Source organism: Strongylocentrotus purpuratus, unplaced genomic scaffold (genome assembly GCF_000002235.5).
Source record: "Strongylocentrotus purpuratus isolate Spur 01 unplaced genomic scaffold, Spur_5.0 spur5_scaffold_21, whole genome shotgun sequence".
NCBI classification, from domain to species: Eukaryota; Metazoa; Echinodermata; class Echinoidea; order Camarodonta; family Strongylocentrotidae; genus Strongylocentrotus; species Strongylocentrotus purpuratus.
In genome coordinates, this window is record NW_022145607.1 from 16367005 (window position 1) to 16389400 (window position 22396).

Consider the following 22396-nt stretch of genomic DNA (forward strand, 5'->3'; position numbering starts at 1 on the left):
ATTGGCTAAAGTAAAGACACGTGATAATCAAGGTACAGAAGATTGAAGCTGATTGGTTAGTACTGCTGATAGATGTAAAATCAGGGAAGGTGATTGGGTGCGGGCTCTCCGTTATGGCTCATCATTCAGTTACTTTAGTTCACTGGAACCCTTTACTTATGCTTTGAATTTCGTTGTTCTCGTCGAAGTCGTCGTTGAAGTCATTGTCAAAATTGTCAAAATCAGAGCTAGGATTATATTTCATCGTTCTCGGGGAGCGTTTTGTTTTAATGTTTTCGATGAGGTAAGTCATAGGACAACCAGCTCTGAAAACACTTATTTTTAATAGTAGAGGGGTCGTTTCTCATCGCATCGTTTGCATAATATTATTAAACACGTTTACTGTGATACGTACTCCCATTGGATTTGAAACTACTTTAACTGTACAAGACAGACTAGTCTAGTCTAGTTTCGGAAAATTGAAATTAAGTTGATTTCTGATGGGGACTGCGATCAAATTGTTATTAATATATTTTTTTCAAACTCAGTACGGATCAATGTTTTGGGAAAAGTGATGTTCTCTTTGAGATGTTTATAATTAGATTTATTTCAGAGTGTTTTTGTGTAATACTTCATTTCAGTTCTAACTTGTTAAAGCTTATCTAAAAAAATTGTTTAGATTTTTAACAGATTCATGAATGTTGGAATTTATTTCGAAAACTCTAGATCATATCATAATGCAACCAATTTAATGCACACATATTTGTTAAGTGCCTCGTTACAAATTATTTCATTAACCTATTACGAATAATTGTTTTTACATAGTCTTAGTCAGAATGCGAATTGCATGCGATTTCATGTAACTTATTGTTAGGTAGGACGAGCCATAATGTTTGTCATATCTAGCAACAATGGTCTATTGTATTTGTTTGTATAACCAGATGGATTGACCAAATCATAAATAAGAGTTTTTTCTTTGAAAAAATATAATGCCTGGGAATCCAATAAACAAAGTAGCATACATTGTTCATTGTGTTTTATAATGGATGGAAAGGAATTTCTATAATTGAATTAAAATTTTAGAACGGAGTTAATTTGAGTATCTTTTTCTTCTCAATACAAAAAATGTCATTATCAATGTTATTTATAATGACAGGAAAAAACTGAAAGAAATTTATATGAATTTTCCGTTTCAAATACTTCATAAATGGCGTACCAGGTTCGATGACCCCCTAATTTGAACTTCACCTCATTCGTCATCAAATCTTGAGATAAAATTTTCAAAAAATGTGTTATACTTTGCTCACTTTTCAGATTTTCTGTTCGACAGAGAAAAAAAGACAAAACGTTTTCTATCTTCGTCTATCCCAGAAACTGACATACAGGGCATCATGAGGGAAAAAAACATCTGAGGCGTCCAATTTGGTAAGAAATTATTATAAACGTATCAGTAGTATTTAATTTACATTATTCATGCAGGCTAACCTTAATCAATATAAAGAACTAACCGTGGCGTATCCATGGTTTTCTCACCGGAGGTGGGGGGGGGGGGGGGGGCTAGTCTATGTGCCTTTGGGGGAAATGTTTTCCGGGAGAATAGGGCGGGGGGGGGGAGGGACTCATTTAGGGTCATGTTCTCTTGTATTTGAATATACTAAAGGTGTATGAGATTATGTTTTCCAGGGGACACATGCCCCCCAGCCCCCGTGGATCTACCGCTGCATTTTCAAGAGCGAGTTACTGTATTCTGAATACTTTTAAAATCACTCTTGGATAATATCTTAAAGGTTATAACTTGAGTAATTTTAATATTGTTAACCTTTTAAAGCGGTAAAGTGGAACATTTTTCTTGATTTATTTATTTCCTATATTTCTTACTCTTTTTTTTCAAAATATTGATTCTTTATTTCAAAATTCCCTTTCAGTGTTCGACTAGTCAAGGCCATAATATTTATGTGATCATACTTCACGTTGAGATTTCCTACCCCTATATACCCATTTGTTTCCCTGTGTAAAACGCCATCGTCTTTGTGAATGCTCCGATACGAATTATTCCATTTACCTGTTAACGAATAATTGTATTTCAAACGTCAGTATGTAAATTACATGCAAGTATTAGATAGGGCAAGCCATAATGTTTGTCTAACCTGGCAACATGTAACCTATGTAATTTGCATTCTTACAATTTAAGTATAATCATTCGTGACAGGTGAGTGTAATAACTCGTCTCTATATATAGATATAACTTGATTTGAATGCATTCATTTGAATTTTGTAAATGGTCAATATAGAATTTGTTTCTTTGTTGTGTGTGTCTAATGATAAATTATTACATCCACATCTAGTTTTAATAATCAGAATACAAACTGCACATATCGATAGGTTTTATGAGGCCAGACAAACCATTGTGTACTGTTTTTCACAAAGTGACGGTAGTGAAAAAAAAATTGCATTCACTTTGCGTGACGATTTTCCTCACTACAGTCACTTCGTGAAAATAGGGACAGTTTGTCTGACCTAGCAATACCACGTATTACGTGCATTCTGCCATATTCTGGCATTCTGGCATGTATAACAAGTTTGACGTTGACGTATATCTGCATTTCTGTTTGCTTCTCCAGATTTTCTATTCGCCCAAGAAAAATGGAGTACAGTTTGGTTTGTCGACCCCCCCCCCCTTCCAAAAAACTGACATCCAGGGGACAGCTTAAACCTATGTGAGGCACTTAATTTGGTAAGTTCAGTTTGAAAGATATACTTTTCCTCCTTTGCATTTGTCAATAGATCTGAAAAAATGATCTAGATATAATATTAAATGTTGATAACATCATATATGTTCAGACGTTTAAGTAGCATATTTCAAGAGGAAAAGGCACCACTGAAAACAATTCTGACAAAGACCAGAAACTTTTACCTGACTAATTAAGAAAACTATTGATAGATTAAATTAACGTAAAAACCTTATAAATCATGGGCAGTTTCTCTGAATTATCTGACAGTTCTAGGTTACGGAGCCAGATCGAATTGGGTTCACGTACATTCAAGTAGCTAAAGCCTGATAAAGAAAACTGTAATTCGAAATATACTTTAAAGTCACTCGATACCCATGTTATCTTGCGAACCATTCTGTCAAAATAAAATGTCACCAATTCCTTATCTTGCAAATAATCATATCGAAATCTATCTCAAAAATGTACAAACAATACGAGATAGAAAGTAGAATATGCACTGTTCTGTATCCTCTCCTTTTAAAGTTTGTGGTACCTTGAGCGGTTTTTCTTTCTTCACAGTGCATTGAAATGCTTCCTTATAACCCCCAATAGACATATTCTTGGGGGCTACCCCTTCCACACTCTAGCTCTCTCTCTTAAAGTGCCCCCAACTTTTGAGAGCCTGTTTGCATCATTGTAATATACTGGTTTACTAACACATTCAAATGTTATGCATACTTTATAAACAAAATATGTTTTAGCAACCAGAAAGCTTGTCCGACAAAGCAACTAGTAATGTATGCAGAATGAATTCCAAGTATTGTAGTTCATTTATTAATAACAGGTTAATAGAATAATTCGTCACTAGGTCTCAAGGAAAGAAACATCCATCAGTTAAAATGTGTAAGTAAACCGGGGGTGTTTCATAAAGAGTTCGTTAAGTTACGCATGACTTAACGAACGACTTTTATATGAAGCGCCAGATAGGATGCCCAAATTTTTTTCTGATATTTCCAATAACCTCAATTAAATTATGGGAAAAAATATACTTTGCATTAAAATTGTTTGTTATAACAAGAATGTTAATCTACATCTGCACAGTTCAACTTAATAAATAAAAATCAAAAATGATTGAGCATCCCATTTGGCTTTTCATATACAAGTCGTTCGTAAAGTCATGCGTAACTTTACGAACAGCTTTATGAAACACCCCCTGGTCTATTAAATTTAAACATTTTAATTTTCGATTAAATATATTAAATGAATTTCATTGGCTTTTATTATATTTTCATGCCATGTATACAGGTAGAGGATGAGGCCGAACTGATATACATGTACAGGAACATCTTCTTCAAGCCAATGGGTCGCCACGCACATCGGGAATGCAATGCCCCAACCTGGGACTTCCATCTCGAGTTTAACCTCTTCGCCGTTCTTTCTGGATATGAACTTCTTGTTATGAAGAAAAGGATGTTCCTTGGACAGTGCATGGTTATTGACACAAGTGGACTTGCTGCAACGTGGAGACACTAACCTGTATTAATTCAAGTCACTGGGCTTTTTTGTGACTGCATTCAACCAACTTCGGAATCTATCATCTATTCGGCACAAATATATCAAGTTTGAACTCTTTTCTGGACATAAAGGACTGAGTGTGATTAATCCCGTGTCTACTGTATATGTTATCCTTACAATTGGATTTTCGACAACGATGATTGGACTTTGATGCAGCACAGTTCTCAGGACTCTGTTCGACATTCGGGACATTCGGGACACAATTGTTGCATGTTTCAACCGACTTTGGAATCCAAACGCCATCTCTTCAGCTGAAATATAAAGTTCGAAGGTCCTGTGACCTAATAATATGTTCAATTCAGGAACAGGCCCTCAAACTTGATAAACAGCACCGACGTGAATTGCGTATTTGCTAAATTTTCAATCATCTATCTCCATGTGAACATTTCGACGCGTGCTTCAGAAGCAGACAGATATCGACAGATATGGAAACTGATGGCAATAAGATGAACCATTCTTTCATATATCACCATTAACTGAGGAAAGCATAACTAAGAAGGGCCTGATGTCAAAATGGTCTACAGAATTCGCCAAAGCCAAATATCGTCCTGACTGATTCGAACCTTGCAGAAGGTTTGTTGATTGGTCTGTGACGTGCAGAAAGGCTTCAAGATTAAATGCAAACTTTTGACGATTTCTACTACCAAGATCACCATATGGAATAACATTGCTGAACACTTGTTTATGAATAATGTATATTGGACCTGAATCGACGATTGCCTGAGGAATTCTATTGGATCTTATTTATTGTGTGTGCAAGGAAATATTTTGGGGATGGATATTCAATCATTTGGATTATATTCCTGCCAGACTGAACCGGAGAATGCTGAGACTGAACAACTAGATGTCGGGGTAAGTGAAAGTTGTCTGCAGAGAATTCAGCAATATCACTTGTGATCTTAATGGAGCTCTATAATTCACTGAGATGGGTAAGGATGGGTTTGAGCTTGGCCAAATATAAACGTTAGGAGAACATTGATACACATAGGCCCTTAATTAATATTAAAGTAGTGTAAGGGCCAAGTTTTAATCTACCCTTACCCATCTTAGAATATTGTAGATTCCATTATCACGAAGATTGTTGGGTTGGAAATGGACAAACTATAAACCTCCTATTCCTTTGCGAACACGTCACATCACGGCAACGTTCTTCAAGCGATTGGTATCTGTGTGAGAAGAAACATCCATCAATTTTCAACTAAGATTCAAAATCCAGAATATCTTCTATTGTAAGTATGGTAAGATATTATTATACTTATTACTTTGGAATTTTAACATGAATATTTTCGTCTCGATATTTGATTTCATTTTTATTGAATTACTTTTATTGGTATATTTATCGTGATATTACGGTGGATTTGGTGAAATAAATATTTTAGACCTAATGGATATTATTAGATTATTACTTACTAGAAATACTGTTACTGGCATCGATTTGCACAGTCAATAATTTATGACGTTTTTACGATCCGCTATTTTACTCTGGTCTTTCCTGACCATATGCAAATCAATGCCTACACAATACGTTACCGATATCAATAGATTTGTGTACTATTACACAATAAAGTAAGGCATAAGATATTGTTTTATTGTTTCAGTAAACTATGCTTTTACGTTATATATGTATCGATTTAAGTTTAAATATAGAATAAAAGAATTACAATAAATGTATTAAGGCATAATTTTAAGCAGTAAAAATGAAAAATTCCCGTTATCATGAAGTAAAATAATAGATCTAAATGACAAAGTAGATATTTTATAGAGAGAGTATAGTAATATTGATAATCTAGCATTAGGAACTGATGATTAATAATTGATAAATGATAATTGATGAATAACAATTTGATTAATGATAGTTGAAATAATGAATTATAATACGAAGAAGCATAGATCTATGATAAGAGAATTAGAAGATTTGTGTAGATATAAACATAGCATGCTATCCCAGCATTAGACATGCATTGGATAATTAAATGATTAGTAGGTAATGACTGATTTGGTAATTTATAATTGGTAATCGGAGTTACGACGAAGAAGGCTAGATCTATAATAGGAGAATAAGAGGGCATTTTTTAAAAGAGATTTTTGCCTTACAGTGTATTTTGGCATTAGTAATTATTGACGATGCCTATCATACATACCGATCTAAGTAGAAAAAAACGACGACGGAAAAAAGATAGCTAATATATTTGGCATTGCTATCAAACGTTATATGTCATGCCTATAATTTTCGATCTTACGAAAATATAATACGGCAAAACAGAAAGGAATAAGACAACTTGGCCCTACCAATAAATTGACCAAGAAATAGAAAGGAAAGGGGTAGTTTTAGTTCGTTTTGCTTAATTGTATCAGAAATTGTACCAGTAATGGTAGGATTGGTATCGGTACAGTATTGTGTAGTTACATTAATCAACTGCAGAATACCCTATACCACGCATCAGTAGAATATGTGAGTTTTAGGATTAGCTTCCCTTCTGGTTAGAGTTAGGGTTAGGGTGAGGGTTATGATTAGGACTAGATATAGGATTAGGGTAGGGTTATTTGTGTGGCGGGGTATTCTGCAGTTGTTCCAAGCAATATTTTTTTACATGTACTTGCAAAACAAAAATATTTGCAAGACAAGATAATTCAAAGAAAAGCAATATCATATCGGAATTGCTGAAGTGAAATCAAAAGGTCATGACCTTCATTACACGTCTCAAGTCTGGCCAATAAATATTATTTTCAGATCACCGTGTCGGCAACGAAGTCTCACCAATATAATTATTGTTCTCACATCTCCGTTTTGGCAACGAAGTCTCGCCTATAACTATTGTTTTTAGATCTCTGTATCGGCAACGAAGTCTCACCAATAACTATTGTTTTCAGATCTCCGTGTCGGCAACGAAGTCTCACCAATAATAATTGTTTTTCAGATCTTCGTATCGGCAACGATGTTTCACTAATAACTACTGTTTTCAGATCTTCGTATCGGCAACGAAGTCTCACCACTAATATTCTTTTCGGATCTCGTATTGGCAACGAAGTCTCACCAATAATTATTGTTTTTTATTTCACCGTCATGGCAACGAAGTCTCACCAATAACTATTGTTTTCAGATCTTCGTGTCGACAACGAAGTCTCACCAATAATCATTGTTTTTCAGATCTTCGTGTTGGCAACGAAGTCTCACCAATAACTATTGTTTTCAGATCTCCGTGTCGGCAACGAAGTCTCACCAATAATTATTGTTTTTAGATCTTCGTATCGGCAACGAAGTCTAACCAATAACCATTGTTTTCAGATCTCCGTGTCGGCAACGAAGTCTCACCAATAATAATTTTTTTTCAGATCTTCGTATCGGCAACGAAGTCTCACCAATAATTATTGTTTTCAGATCTTCGTCATGGCAACGAAGTCTCATCAATAACTATTGTTTTCAGATCACTGTCATGGCAACGTAGTCTCACCAATGACTATTGTTTTCAGAAACCGTCATGGCAACGAAGTCTCACCAATAACTATTGTTTTCAGATAACCGTCATGGCAACAAAGTCTCACCAATGACTATTGTTTTCAGAAACCGTCATGGCAACGAAGTCTCACCAATAACTATTGTTTTTAGATAATTGTCATGGCAACGAAGTCTCACCAATGACTATTGTTTTCAGATCACCGTCATGGCAACGTAGTCTCACCAATAACTATTGTTTTCAGATAACCTTCATGGCAACGAAGTCTCACCAATAATAATTGTTTTTCAGATCTTCGTGTCGGCAACGAAGTCTCACCAATAACTATTGTTTTTAGATCACCGTCATGGCAACAAAGTCTCACAAATAATTATTGTTTTCAGACCTTCGTCATGGCAACGAAGTCTCACCAATCACTATTGTTTTCAGATCACTGTCATGGCAACGTAGTCTCACCAATGACTATTGTTTTCAGGAACCGTCATGGCAACGAAGTCTCACCAATAACTATTGTTTTCAGATCACCGTCATGTCAACGAAGTCTCACCAATAACTATTGATTTTAGATAATCTTCATGGCAACGAAGTTTCACCAATAACCATTGTTTTCAGATCTCCGTGTCGGCAACGAAGTCTCACCAATAACTATTGTTTTCAGATCACTGTCATGGCAACGTAGTCTCACCAATGACTATTGTTTTCAGGAACCGTCATGGCAACGAAGTCTCACCAATAACTATTGTTTTCAGATAACCGTCATGGCAACGAAGTCTCACCAATGACTATTGTTTTCAGATCACCGTCATGGCAACGTAGTCTCACCAATAACTATTGTTTTCAGATCACCGTCATGGCAACGAAGTCTCACCAATAACTATTGTTTTCAGATCACCGTCATGGCAATGAAGTCTCACCAATAACTATTGTTTTTAGGTCTCCATATCGGCAACGACGTCTCGCCAAAACTGACATATAGGGGACAGCTTTAACCTATCTGAGGCACTCAATTTGGTAAGTTCAGTTTGTGAGATATACTTTTCCTCCTAAACCTTTGTCAAAAGATCTGAAGAAAAAAGCGATCTAAAAGATAACATCAAATAGGTTAAGGCGTTTAAGTAGCATAATTCAAGGGGGCAAGGCACCACCGAAAACAATTCTTACAAAGACCAGACACTTTTACCTGACTCTGCAGTCAATTAAGTAAACTATCGATAGATTAGATTAATGTAAAAGCCTTAATATAAATAATGGTAGTTTCTCTGAATTATTTGACAGTTCTTGGTTATGGAGCCTGATGGAATTGGGTTCACGTACATTCAAGTAGCTAAAGCCTGATGAGGAAAACTGTAATTCGTAATATACGTTAAAGTCACTCGATACCCATTTTATCTTTCGAACCATTCTGTCAAAATAAAATGTCACCAATTCCTTATCTTGCAAATAATCATATCGAAATCTATCTCAAAAATTTACAAACAATACGAGATGGGAAGTAAAATGTGCACTGTTCTATATCCTGTCATTTCAAAGTTTGTGGTACCACAGCACTTGCCCACCAACGAGATTGAGCGGTTTTTCTTTCTCCACAGTGAATTGAAATGCTTCTGTATGACCCCAAATTGACAAATTCATGGGGGAAGGCTACCCCTTCCACTCCCTAGCTCCCTCATAAAGTGCCCCCCACAACTTTTGAGAGTAAGTGGACTTCATCCTAATAGACCGGTTTACTAACATATGCAAATATTATGCATACTTTATAAACAAACGTTGTTTTTGAGAACCAGAAAGCTTGCCCGACAAAGCAACAAATAATGCATGCAGACTGAATTCCAAGTATTGTAGTTCATTCACTAATAACAGGTTAATGGAATAATTCGTCACTAGGTCCCCAGGAAAGAAACATCCATAAATTAAAATGTGTTTAATAGTAAACCGGTCTATTAAATTTAAACATATTAATTTTCGATTAAATATATTAAATAAAAATCATTGGCTTTTATTACATTTTCATTGGCTTTTATTATATTTTCATGCCATGTATACAGGTAGAGGATGAGGCCGAACTGATATACAGGAACATCTTCTTCAAGCCAATGGGTCGTCACGCACATCGGGAATGCAATGCCCCAACCTGGGACTTCCATCTCGAGTTTAACCTCTTCGCCATTCTTTCTGGACATGAACTTCTTGTTATGAAGAAAAGGATGTCCCTTGGACAGTGCATGGTTATTGACACAAGTGGACTTGCTGCAACGTGGAGACATTAACCTGTACTAATCAAAGACACTGGGCTTTTTGTGACTGCATTCAACCAATTTCGGAATCTATCATCTATTCGGCACAAATATATCAAGTTTAAACTCTTTTCTGGACATAAAGGACTGAGTGTGATTAATCCTGTGTCCACTGTATATGGTATCGTTACGATTTGATTTTCGACAACGATGATTGGACTTTTCTGCAACACAATTCTCGGGACTCTGTTCGACATTCGGAAAACATGTTGCATGTTTCAACATACTTTGAAATCCAAACGCCATCTCTTCAGCTGAAATATACAGTTCGAAGGTCCTGTGACCTAATAATATGTTCAATTCAGGAACAGGCCCTCAAACTTGATAAACAGCATCGATGTATATCGCGTATTTTGCTAAATTTCCAATCATCTATCTCCAAGTGAACATTTCGACGCGTGCTTCAGAAGCAGACAGATATGGAAACGGATGGTAATAAGATGAACCATTCTTTCAAATATCACCATTAACTGAAGAAAGCATAACTAAGAAGGGACTGATGTCAACATCGTCTACAGAATTCGCCAAAGCCAAATATCATCCTGACTGATTCGAACCTTGCAAAAGGTTTGTTGATTGGTCTGTGACGCGCAGAAAGGCTTCAAGATTAAATGCAAACATTGACGATTTCTACTACCAAGATCACCATATGGAATAACATTGCTGAACACTTGTTTATGAATCATGTATATTGGACCTGAATCGACGATTGCCTGAGGAATTCTTTTGGATCCTATTTATTGTGTGTGCAAGGAAATATTTGTTGGATGGATATTCAATCATTTGGATTATATTCCTGCCAGACTGAACCGGAGAATGCTGAGACTGAACAACTAGATGTCGGGGTAAGTGAAAGTTGTCTGTAGAGAATTCAGCAATATCACTTGTGATCTTAATGGAGCTCTATAATTCACTGAGATGGGTCAGGATGGGTTTGAGCTTGGCCAAATCTAAACGTTAGGACAACATTGATACACATAGGCCCTTAATTAATATTAAAGTAGTGTAAGGGCCAAGTTTTAATCCACCCTTACTCATCTTAGAATATTGTAGATTCCATTATCACGAAGATTGTTGGGTTGGAAATGGACAAACTATAAACTTCCTATTCCTTTGCGAACACGTCACATCGCGGCAACGTTCTTCAAGCGATTGGTTTCTGTGTCAGAAGAAACACCCATCAATCTTCAACTAAGATTCAAAATCCAGAATATCTTCTATTGTAAGTATGGTAAGATATTATTATACTTACTTTGGAATTTTAACATGAATGTTTTCGTTTTCATATTTGATTTGATTTTTATTGAATTACTTTTATTGGTATATTTGTCTTGATATAACGGTGGATTTGGTGAAATAAATATTTTTAGACCTAATGGATATTATTAGATTATTACTTAATAGAAATACTGTTAAATAGCATCGATTTGCACAGTCAATTTATGAAGTTTTTGCGATCCGCTATTTTACTCTGGTCTTTCCTGATCATATGCAAATCAATGCCTACACAATACGTTACCGATATCAATAGATTTGTGTACTATTACACAATACAGTAAGGCATAAGATATTATGTTATTGTTTCAGTAAACTATGCTTTTACGTTATATATGTATCGATTTAATTTGAAATATAGAATAAAAGAACTACAATAAATGTAGTAAGGCATAATTTTAAACAGTGAAAAAAAATGAAAAATTCCAGTTATCATGAAGTAGAATAATAGGTCTAAATGACAAAGTAGATATTTTATAGAGAGATTGATAACCTAGCCTTAGGAGCTGATAATTTATGATTGATAATTTGATAAATGATTAGGTAATGGGTGATTAATGATAATACGAAGAAGCATAGATTTAGAATTAGAATTAGAAGATTTTTATAGATAAAAACATAGTTTGCTATCACAGCATTAGACATGGATAATTAAATGATTAATAGGTAATGACTGATTTGATAATAATTGTATCAGAAATTGTATCATTAATGGTAGGATTGATATCGGTACAGTATTGGGTAGATACATTTGTGGTATCAACTGCAGAATACCCTATACCACGCATCATTAGAATATAGTTTTCAGGCTAAGCTTCCCTCCTGGTTAGAGTTAGGGTAAGGTGAGGATTATGATTAGGACTAGATATAGGACTAGGGTACGGTTATTTGTGTGGCGGGGTATTCTGCAGTTGTTCCAAGCAATATTTTTTTACATGTACTTGCAAAACAAAAATATTTGCAAGACAAGATAATTCAAAGAAAAGCAATATCATATCGGAATTGCTGAAGTGAAATCAAAAGGTCATGACCTTCATTACACGTCTCAAGTCTGGCCAATAATAATTGTTTTCAGATCTCCGTGTCGGCAACGAAGTCTCACCAATAATTATTGTTTTCAGATCTTTGTATCGTTAACGAAGACCTACCAAAAATAATTGTTTTTCAGATCTTCGTATCGACAACGAAGTCTCACCAATAATTATTGTTTTTAGATCTCCGTATCGGCAACGAAGTCTCACCAATAATTATTGTTTTCAGATCTTCGTATCGGCAATGAAGTCTCACCAATATATTATTGGTTTCAGATCTTCGTATCGGCAACGAAGTCTCACCAATAATAATTGTTTTTCAGATCTCCATTTTAGCAACGAAGTCTTGCCAATAATAATTGTTTTCAGATCTCCGTATCGGCAACGAAGTCTCACCAATAATAATTGTTTTTCAGATCTCCGTGTCAGCAATGAAGTCTTGCCAATATGTTTTTTTTTCAGATCTCCGTGTCGGCAACGAAGTCTCACCAATAATAATTGTTTTCAGATCTCCGTGTCGGCAACGAAGTCTCACCAATAATTATTGTTTTCAGATCTTTTTATCGTTAACGAAGACCCACCAAAAATAATTGTTTTTCAGATCTTTGTATCGACAACGAAGTCTTGCCAATATGTATTGTTTTCAGATTTCCGTTTCGGTAACGTAGTTTCGCCAATAATTATTGTTTTCAGGTCTTCGTATCAGCAACGAAGTCTTTGCAATATGTATTGTTTTTAGATTTCCTTATCAGCAACGAAGTCTCGCCAATAATTTTTAGATCTCCTTGTCGGCAACGAATTTTCACTAATAACTATTGTTTTCAGATCTCCGTATCGGCAACGAAGTCTCACCAATAATAATTGTTTGCAGATCTCCGTGTCGGCAACGAATTCTCACCAATAACTATTGTTTTTCAGATTTCCGTATTGGCAACAAAGTTTCACCAATAACTTTTGTTTTCAGGTCTCCGTATCGGCAACGAAGTCTCAACAATAACTATTGTTTTTAGGTCTCCGTATCGGCAACGACGTCTCTCCAAAAACTGACATCCAGGGGACAGCTTAAACCTTTCTGAGGCACTCAATTTGGTAAGTTCAGTTTGATATACTTTACCTCCTAAGCCTTTGTCAATAGATCTTAAGAAGAAAAAAAGATCTAGAAGATAACATCAAATAGGTTAAGGCGTTTAAGTAGCATATTTCAAGGGGGCAAGGCACCACTGAAAACAATTCTGACAAAGACCAGAAACTTTTACCTGACTCTACAGTCACGGTTAATTAAGAAAACTATTGATAGATTAAATTAATGTAAAAATATTATAAATCATGGGCAGTTTCTCTTAATTATCTGACAGTTCTAGGTTATGGAGCCAGATGGAATTGGGTTCACGTACATTCAAGTAGCTAAAGCCTAATAAAGAAAACTGTAATTCGAAATATACTTTAAATTCAGTCTATACCCATGTTATCTTGCGAACCATTCTGTCAAAAAATTATGTAGCCAATTCCTTATCTTGCAAAAAATCATATCGAATTCTATCTCAAGAATTTACAAACAATACGAGATGGGAAATAGAAACGTACACTGTTCTATATCCTCTCCTTTTAAAGTTTGTGGTACCTTGAGCGGTTTTTCTTTCTCCATAGTGCATTGAAATGCTTCTTTATAACCCCAAATAGACATATTCTTGGGGGCTACCCCTTCCACACCCTAACTCCCTCATAAAGTGCCCCCAACTTTTGAGAGCCTGTTGGCATCATTGTTATAGACCGGTTTACTAACATATTCAAATGTTATGCATACTTAATAAACAAACGTTGTTTTAGCAACCAGAAAGCTTGCCTGACATAGCAACACATAATGTATGCAGGCTGAATTCCAAGTATTGTAGTTCATTCATTAATAACAGGTTTATGGAATAATTCGTCACTAGGTCCCCAGGAAAGAAACATCCATAAATGAAAATGTGTTAGTATACCGGTTATTAAATTTAACCATTTCATTTTTCGATTAAATATATTAAATGAATTTCATTGGCTTTTATTACATTTTGATTGGCTTTTATTATATTTTCATGCCATGTATACAGGTAGAGGATGAGACCGAACTGATATACAGGAACATCTTCTTCAAGCCAATGGGTCTCGCCACGCACATCGATCGGGAATGCAATGCCCCAACCCGGGACTTCCATCTCGAGTTTAACCTCTTCGACGTTCTTTCTCGATATGAACTTCTTGTTATGAAGAAAAGGATGTCCCTTGGACAGTGCATGGTTATTGACACAAGTGGACTTGCTGCAACGTGGAGACATTAACCTGTACTAATCCAAGGCACTGGGCTTTTATGTGACTGCATTCAACCAACTTCTGAATCTATCATCTATTCGGCACAAATAAATCACGTTTGAACTCTTTTCTGGACATAAAGGACTGAGTGTGATTTAGCCCGTGTCCACTGTATATGTTATCGCTACGATTGGATTTTCGACAACGATGATTGGACTTTTCTGCAACACAATTCTCAGGACTCTTTTCGACATTCGGGACATTCGAGACACATGTTGCATGTTTCAACATACTTTGAAATCCAAACGCCATCTCTTCAGCTGAAATATACAGTTCGAAGGTCCTGTGACTTCATAATATGTTCAATTCAGGAACAGGCCCTCAAACTTGATAAACAGCACCGACGTGAATTGCGTATTTGCTAAATTTTCAATCATCTATCTCCATGTGAACATTTCGACGCGTGCTTCAGAAGCAGACAGATATCGACAGATATGGAAACTGGCAATAAGATGAACCATTCTTTCATATATCACCATTAACTGAGGAAAGCATAACTAAGAAGGGCCTGATATCAAAATCGTCTACAGAATCCGCCAAAGCCAAATATCGTCCTGACTGATTCGAACCTTGCAAAAGGTTTGTTGATTGGTCTGTGACGTGCAGAAAGGCTTCAAGATTAAATGCAAACTTTGACGATTTCTACTACCAAGAACACGATATGGAATAACATTGCTGAACACTTATTTATGAATAATGTATATTGGACCTGAATCGACGATTGCCTGAGGAATTCTATTGGATCCTTTTTATTGTGTGTGCAAGGAAATATTTGTTGGATGGATATTCAATCATTTGGATTATATTCCTGCCAGACTGAACCGGAGAATGCTGAGACTGAACAACTAGATGTCGGGGTAAGTGAAAGTTGTCTGCAGAGAATTCAGCAATATCACTTGTGATCTTAATGGAGCTCTATAATTCACTGAGATGGGTCAGGATGGGTTTGAGCTTGGCCAAATCTAAACGTTAGGACAACATTGATACACATAGGCCCTTAATTAATATTAAAGTAGTGTAAGGGCCAAGTTTTAATCTACCCTTACCCATCTTAGAATATTGTAGATTCCATTATCACGAAGATTGTTGGGTTGGAAATGGACAAACTATAAACTTCCTATTCCTTTGCGAACACGTCACATCGCGGCAACGTTCTTCAAGCGATTGGTATCTGTGTGAGAAGAAACACCCATCAATTTTCAACTAAGATTCAAAATCCAGAATATCTTCTATTGTAAGTATGGTAAGATATTATTATACTTACTTTGGAATTTTAACATGAATTATTTTCGTCTTCATATTTGATTTGATTTTTATTGAATTACTTTTATTGGTATATTTATCGTGATATTACGGTGGATTTGGTGAAATAAATATTTTTAGACCTAATGGATATTATTAGATTATTACTTAATAGAAATACTGTTAAATAGCATCGATTTGCACAGTCAATTTATGAAGATTTTGCGATCCGCTATTTTACTCTGGTCTTTCCTGATCATATGCAAATCATTGCCTACACAATACTGTACTGATATCAATAGATTTGTGTACTATTACACAATAAAGTAAGGCATAAGATATTGTGTTATTGTTTCAGTAAACTATGCTTTTACGTTATATATGTATCGATTTAATTCAAAATATAGAATAAAAGAACTACAATAAATGTAGTAAGGCATAATTTTAAGCAGTAAAAATGAAAAATTCCAGTTATCATGAAGTAGAATAATAGGTCTAAATGACAAAGTAGATATTTTATAGAGAGATTGATAACCTAGCCTTAGGAGCTGATAATTTATGATTGATAATTTGATAAATGATTAGGTAATGGGTGATTAATGATAATACGAAGAAGCATAGATTTAGAATTAGAATTAGAAGATTTTTATAGATAAAAACATAGTTTGCTATCACAGCATTAGACATGGATAATTAAATGATTAATAGGTAATGACTGATTTGATAATAATTGTATCAGAAATTGTATCATTAATGGTAGGATTGATATCGGTACAGTATTGGGTAGATACATTTGTGGTATCAACTGCAGAATACCCTATACCACGCATCATTAGAATATAGTTTTCAGGCTAAGCTTCCCTCCTGGTTAGAGTTAGGGTTAGGATGAGGGTTATGATTAGGACTAGATATAGGATCAGGGTAGGGTTATTTGTGTGGCGGGGTATTCTACAGTTGTTCCAAGCAATATTTGTTTACATGTACTTGCAAAACAAAAATATTTGCAAGACAAGATAATTCAAAGAAAAGCAATATCATATCGGAATTGCTGAAGTGAAATCGAAAGGTCATGACCTTCATTAAACATCTCAAGTCTGGCCAATAATTATTATTTTCAGATCTCCGTGTCGGCAACGAAGTCTCACCAATAATAATTATATTTCAGATCTTCGTATCGGCCACGAAGTCTCACCAATAATTATTGTTTTCAGATCTCCGTGTCGGCAACGAAGTCTCGCCAATAATATTTTGTTCAGGTCACCGTCATTGCAACGCCGTCTCACCAAAAATAATTGTTTTTCAGATCTCCGTATCGGCAACAAAGTTTTGCCAATAATAATCGTTTTCAGATCTTCGTTTCGGCAACGAAGTTTCACCAATAATATTTTTTTATTCAGATCTGCGTTTCGGCAACGAAGTCTCACCAATATTTTTTTTTTCTTCAGATCTCGATTTTAGCAACGAAGTCTTACCAATAATAATTCTTATCAGATCATCGTATCGGCAACGTAGTGCCAACAATTATTGTTTTCAGATCTCCGTATCGGCAACGAAGTCTCACCAATAATAATTGTTTTCACATCTCCGTATCGGCAACGTAGTCTCGCTGTTTTCAGATCTTCGTTTCGGCAACGAAGTCTCACCAATAATAATTGTTTTCATATCTCCGTATTGGCAAAGTAGTCTCGTTGTTTTCAGATCTCCGTATCAGGAACGAAGTCTTACCAATAACTATTATTTTTAGATTTCCGTATCGGCAACGAAGTCTCACCAATAATAATTGTTTTTAGATCTCCGTATCGGCAACAAAGTCTGGCCAATATGTATTGTTTTCAGATTTCCGTATCGGCAACGAAGTCTCACCAATAATAATTGTTTTCAGATCTCCGTATCGGCAACGAAGTCTCACCAATAATTATTGTTTTCAGATGTCCGTGTCGGCAACGAAGTCTCACCAATAAGTATTGTTTTCAGATATCCGTGTCGGCAACGAAGTCTCACCAATAATAATTGTTTTTCAGATCTCCGTGTCGGCAACGAAGTCTCACCAATAATAATTGTTTTTCAGATCTCCGTGTCGGCAACGAAGTCTCACCAATAATAATTGTTTTTCAGATCTCCGTGTCGGCAACAAAGTCTCACCAATAACTATTATTTTTCTCACCAATAATTGTTTTCAGATCATCGTTTTGGCAACGTAGTCTCGCATTTTTCAGATCTCCGTATCGGCAACGAAGTCTCACCAATAATAATTGTTTTTCAGATCTCCGTGTCGGCAACGACGTCTCACCAATAATTATTGTTTTTCAGATCTCCATTTTAGCAACGAAGTCTGGCCAATATGTATTGTTTTCAGATCATCGTTTTCAGTCTCACCAATAATAATCGTTTTCAGATCTCCGTGTCGGCAACGAAGTCTCACCAATAATAATTGTTTTTCAGATCTCCGTGTCGGCAACGAAGTCTCACCAATAATAATTGTTTTTCAGATCTCCGTATCGGCAACAAAGTCTCACCAATAACTATTATTTTTGGATTTCCGTATCGGCAACGAAGTCTCACCAATAATTGTTTTCAGATCATCGTACCGGCAACGTAGTCTCGCTGTTTTCAGATCTCCGTGTCGGCAACGAAGTCTCACCAATAATTATTGTTTTTCAGATCTCCATTTTAGCAACGAAGTCTGGCCAATATGTATTGTTTTCAGATCATCGTTTTCAGTCTCACCAATAATAATCGTTTTCAGATCTCCGTGTCGACAACGAAGTCTCACCAATATTTACTGTTTTTCAGTTCTTCGTGTCGGCAACGAAGTCTCACCAATAATGATTGTTTTTCAGATTTCCGTGTCGGCAACGAAGTCTAACCAATAATTATTGTTTTTAGATCTCCGTGTCGGCAACAAAGTCTCACCAATAATTATTGTTTTTCAGATCTCCGAGGGCAAAATGTAAACGACATTAACGCCTCGACGTGGATTCAAACCCTACATCGACATCTGCATGCTATTAAATATGAAAATGTTTACATGTTCATAAATGGGTAAGTATCAACAGGTAAGTACTGACAAATTAATGATAATTTCATTGTCAAAAAGTAAAGTAAGGAAATTAAGCAAATTTCATATGTCGAAGTTAATACCAAAAGCAGAGGCAATACGGCCACAGAAGCTTTATGGATGTTTGTTGTATATCACGACTTGAATGATTATATAGAGATATAAAGATATATAATGAATTATTTGCATATATTTATAAACACTAGGGGACAGTTTGGTGATCTGCTTAAAACTACTATGAAGAGATAAGTGAAGAGATAAAAGGCTACAAATTAGAAAGAAGTATGAAAAGCATATATTAATTGGAATGAAAAACAGGGCCAAATAATTATAACCAAATGGAAAGAATAATAATGGGGGAGGGGGTGAGGAAAAAATACCACATCTGCTTATATTATGACGTATTCATAAAATTCATAAGTATTGGAATGTTGTTCAATCCTTTAGATTACTGGAAGGGAAAGAGAACGACTGCCAGGGATACAACTTGTATATAGGCTCATACTATGTGACAAACATGGCCACCAGGCGACGAGCTGACGAACCGAGGCGATGGTGAGTAGAGCAGCTACGACCTGTTGGTTTGTATTTTCCGGAAATGATATAGCGCTCGATCTGTATATACATTTTATAATTATGTAATTATGCTTTTAATGATGAACCTTCCGAATAACAAGCAATTAGATTTATTAAAACTTCGGATCAATGAAGCTTTGGAGTAATGAACCTGCAGAAAAAGGACATTAATAATAACTCTTTAAAAGTAAATTGTTACAGAAGAGCAAGATATAGTGGAATATGTTGTAGCCTCTTTTCAACAAAGCCATTCGGAATAGAGGTGCAGCGAGATCGAGATTTCTAATTCTGTTCTAAGAGATCTCATTCTAGCTCTTTCCTAGTATTATTCTTTATAGCCGCAGAATCAACGTAATACAAATGCATTGCATTTTTCAATTTTACCAGGGATACGACAACGATGTAGCGAAGAAGGTGACCTACAGAGCGACCACGACGGCTACCAGGTTACGACTATGGTGATGGTGAGCAAGCGATTACGAGACTGATGGCGACCACGGTAGTAACCAGGTATGTAATAGAGCAGGATTATCGGAAATTAATGGTGTTATCGAAATAAAAGAAACTTGATGGAAATTATCATTGAAGTGGAATACAATTGCGTTTGATATTTTGAAATCCGCATTTTGAGACCTACTTGTTCTGACCTTTTCCAACTACACTGCAATTCTCGAAAATTATTTCCTAATTCCAATATTTTCATTGTTGTATTTCAAAGGCTGTCAAACTTACGGAAGCGTTAAAGTGCCATTCTACTTGACGACATGACGAGATATTCCATCTTGTCAAGTTGACTTAATATTCATATAATGTCGACATGTAAAAATATTTAACTTACCATGTCGACTTATCAACTTTTATTAGTCGACATGGCGAAAGAAATTATGTTGCCAAGTCGACTTCACAAAAAGTTCATGTCGTCATGGCGACATAAGTTATCTTGCCAAGTTGACTTCGCATAAAGTTCATGTCGTCATGGCGACATAAATTATCTTACCAAGTCGACTTCCCAAAAAGTATATGTCGTCATGGCGAAATAAAAATATCTTGCCAAGTCGACTTCGTAAGAAGTACATGTTGTCATGGCGAGATAAAATATGTTACCAAGTCGACTTAATAACAGTAGATGTCGTCTTGGCGACATAAATGATCACGTGGAGTCAGTTTTAAGAATTACAGTTAGGTGCAATCACGTACGCGCGCTGCATGAAATAGTCGTCACACTACATATCTCGCCATGACGACATATACTTTTTGGGAAAACGACTTGGTGAGATAATTTATGTCGCTATTACGAGATGAACTTTTTTGTGAAGTCGACTTGGCAAGATAATACATGTCGCCATGACGACATGAACTTTTTGTGAAGTCGACTTGGCAAGATAATTTATTTCGCCATGTCGACATTACTTTTTGGGTAGTCGACTTGGTAAGATAATATATGTCGCCATGGCGACATGTATTTTTGTAGAAGTCGACTTGGTAAAATAACTTATGTCGCCATGACAACATGAACTTTTTGTGAAGTCGACTTGGCAAGATAATTTATTTCGCCATGTCGACTAATAAAAGTTGATAAGTCGACATGGTAGGTTAAATATCTTTACATGTCGACATGATATGGATATTAAGTCGACTTGACAAGATGAAATATCTCGTCATGTCGTCAAGTAGAATGGCACCTTAACGCTTCCGTACAAACTAGAGCTTAATAAGCTTAACATAATTAATGCAAATCTTTAATCCATGATTGGCGAAAATCGAAGCCGTAGCCGTTAGGTCATCATTCTCCACCAGTAAATCACACATGTTAATTATACAGGATTATAACAGTGCCTATTCGTTTACATTTTCAGCGAGGGAAGAAGGGCGGCGGCCAGGGTGACTACCAGGGTGATGGCAACCAGAGCAACGAACAAGATGACGGCAACGATGATCATCAGGATGGAGCCTACCAGGGCGACGGCATGGACGGCAACCGGATCTTTACCACGGTAAAGACGACCGAGCCGGGGCGACTACCAAGTGATAGCTCCGGAGATATAGTAAGTATAACGATATGAATCTTTTGTTTTTTGTCTCATAATTATAATTTGATATTCTCTTCGTTGTCAACTCTTCTTACATATTTAAGTTTCTAATAATATTTTAACGAATATCTTTATTTAGTTTCATGTCCACGTCTTGTGCAATACACCTAGTGGGTAGATGACCAGTTTATCTGTTCATCCAATGTCTATTCATTTTCGTTGTCTTGTTGTGGGCAATAATTAAACTTATATCGAGAAAACTGAGCTTTGCTAAAGTCATTGAAATATGTCTGTCTTCTGCTGTTTCAAGCATATTGCACGTAAATGGGGATGTATTTAAATCATAGTGGTGTATTTCGCTTTGATTGCATTTTTCTAATACTGGATGATATTCTACATCGCAAGTGACAGTGATTATCATATAATCTGGTATCTCTTTTTATTTTTTCCCATAATTTTATGTACAGCAAGATGATACACCCTTTGTCTCTTCGCTGCTAAGAAGACGACGAGTGAACTGTAATCTTAGATGCTTCCCAGAGATCACAATTTAAGTCTGCAGATGCAAACATGAGCTACAAGCTAGATGACATCCATGTCAATGACAACTGCTCTTCACACAAAAAATATCAGGACTTCGACGCCCACGCACGAACAAGGGAGAAGCCAAAAATGAAATAAATTTGAAAGAAAGCTTTGAATCTTGCACAACCAAAATAATGTCATAAACTGTTGCTTGAAAGAGGATTCTGCATTAGTTATTTTCAATGATGTACATCTACAAACATTCGAGACATTGGAGGCAGTTTTAAGTGAGAGAG

The 22396-nt window shown here is 35.9% G+C and overlaps 1 long non-coding RNA gene across 2 annotated transcripts; it reads left to right on the forward strand.

Moving 5' to 3' along the window:
- Nucleotides 1-14681: 14681 nt before the first annotated feature.
- On the forward strand, nt 14682-22396 carry LOC115928338. Of its 2 annotated transcripts, XR_004066021.1 has the most exons (6): nt 14682-15526; nt 18845-18967; nt 19417-19524; nt 19933-20055; nt 21402-21590; nt 22043-22396. It is a non-coding gene; the product is annotated as an uncharacterized LOC115928338 (long non-coding RNA). The 2 variants fall into 2 exon arrangements; XR_004066020.1 differs by having other exon boundaries at nt 18845-19524.